The sequence below is a fragment of the Amaranthus tricolor genome, chromosome 8 (genome assembly GCF_026212465.1).
Source record: "Amaranthus tricolor cultivar Red isolate AtriRed21 chromosome 8, ASM2621246v1, whole genome shotgun sequence".
In the NCBI taxonomy this organism is placed as follows: domain Eukaryota; kingdom Viridiplantae; phylum Streptophyta; class Magnoliopsida; order Caryophyllales; family Amaranthaceae; genus Amaranthus; species Amaranthus tricolor.
The window spans coordinates 731,015-733,514 of record NC_080054.1 but is presented as its reverse complement, the minus strand read 5'-3'; positions in this window follow the sequence as shown (position 1 = coordinate 733,514).

Genomic DNA, 2,500 nt, shown 5'->3' with positions numbered 1-2,500 from the left:
CGAGGAGGTAAGGTAGGGAAATTGGTAGCATGGAGCCATGGCCGGAGCCTCGCCCCGAGCCGCGGGCCGTGGGCCGACAAAGGTGAGCCGGGGTTCGAACGCCCGAGCGGTGGGCCTTGGGATCTGCTACGAGCCCAAAAAGGAAGTGCTTGACCCGAGTCCGATGACCCAAGGGAGGCAGGACGATAGTCTTGAGCCATGGCCGGAGCCTCGCCCTGAGCCTGACCCGTGAGCCACGAATCAAAAGCCGTGAGCCGCGGGCCGCGGGCCGTGGGCCACGAGACTCAAAAATGTTCTTGAAGGTATATATAAACAATACAAGTCATAAAAAAGACAATATGTTGCAAACAAAGGTGAGTTTTGGTCCATGGAAAAACTAGTATAACTTAACTCTCATTTGGGTGTCCCCTAGGGTCACAAGGGAAAAATCTCTTTATCTATTATAGGGGGAAGGTTATAGTTGAGGGTTGGGGCCCAAGGTGCCATCGACTGGGCATGTGGTAGGCATGGAGCCATGGCCGGAGCCTCGCCCCCGACCCGACCCGCGGGCCGTGACCCCGCGGGCCGACCCGTGGGCCGTGGGCCCACGCACGTGCGCCGAGGAAGGGAACGCTCGACTCGTGAGACGTGGGCATTGCTACGAGATCAAGAACGATATGCTTGGCCCGAGTGAGCCGGGGGATCTTGAAAAATCCACCCTTCTAATCTAATGATACACACGCACGCGCGCGCGCTAGGCGCTAAGGCGCTAAGGCACTTAAGCACTTAAGCACTTTAGCACTTAAGCACTTGAGCACCTTGAGCACCTGAGCACCTATATGGATGGTTATAATATAATGTGAGCTCTCAAGGTGCTGTGAAGGTTTTCGGGCCATGCGGTACGAAAGACGCTATGGCCCATGGGAAAGAAGGTGGTAGCATAGAGCCTCACCCCGAGCCGTGAGCCATGAGACCCCCCCCTTGTGATTATGGCTTGTAAGGGAGTTCATTGCAACGTGATCGAAAACATCATTCAAACTTAATATCAATGATTCTCATTACTATGGTTTGTAAGGGAGATTGTGGTATAGGAGCAATGTGGTAGCCTTGAGCCATGGCCGGAGCCTCGCCCCGAGCCCCGAGCCAAGAATGAGCCATGAGACCCCCCTAATGATTATGGCTTTTAAGGGAGTTCGTTGCAAGGTGATCAAAAACATCATTCAAACTTAATACCAATGATTCTCATTACTATGGTTTGTAAGGGAGATTGTGGTAAAGGAGTTCAATGTAAGTTGATAAAAAATACTCCCTTTTAGCCTCTTATATCATTCAAAAATTTATTTTTACCCATTTTTGAAAATAATATCAATGACTCTCACTCATAATATCTTTCCAAAAAGCCTCCCATTTTTTCAAGATTTTTACAATTTTTTATCCATTTTTCACTATTTTTCACCAATTTAACGGAAAAAAAAAAAATAAAATATTTTTTTAATGAAATTAATATTTTTAACTAAACCAATCTATTTGTATATTTTTTCTCAAGTGTCTCCTAATTTTTCATGATCTATTGACACTTTTTACTATTTTTTATTATTTTTCCCTTTATTTCACCAATTTAACGGAAAAAAAAAATAAAATACTTTTTTTAATGAAAAAAATTTTTTTAACTAAACCAATGTCTTTATATATATTTTCTCAAGTGTCTCCTAATTTTTCATGATTTATTGACACTATTTACTATTTTTTATTAATTTCGCGTTTTTCGGCCTTATTTAATTAAAATAAAATACTTACAAGTTTTTTTTTTTCAAAATTTCAGCTTCTAAAATTTCTTTAATATATGTTCCAACAATACAAGTCATAAAAATGACATTATGTTACAAATAAAGGTGAGTTTTGGTCCATGGAAAAACTAGTATAACTTAACTTGCATTTGGGTGTCCCCTAGGGTCACAAGGGAAAAATCTCTTTATCTATTATAGGGGGAAAGAGTTTGGGAGCCTTGGGCTGGCATGGCCAGCACCCCCTCGCCCAGGCATGGGCGTTATGCGTGTGAGGGGTGACTACCCTCCATCACGTTGAATGCCATCCCGTGGGCCATCGCCGGCGATCGGTTTTTTCCGGTGGCTGGTCGGCCCTACCAGACGATGAGTGGGCCCTTCCTAGTCAGCTTGGCCTACGGTGATTCGTCTGGGGGAACGTCCCTTCGGTTGCTCCCAATGCCCCTTTCGGTTGACGGTTGACGGTTGACGGTATGCTTGAGGCCTAAGGAAATGCTGCGTCTTGTGATCCCCGACTACCCGCTCAGGCGGCACGACGGGTTTTCTTGACGTGGTTCAGTACGCGGGCTGATTCGTGTTGGTGTGGGAATGTGTTTCCCCTTCGGTTGCTGGTCCCTTCGGTTGAGATACGCTTGATGCCTAAGGAAAGGTTACGGGCCACGGAAGGACGTGACTTAGTACGCGGGCTGATTCGTGTCAATGGTCCCTTCGGTTGCCGGTCCCTTCGGTTGAGATAC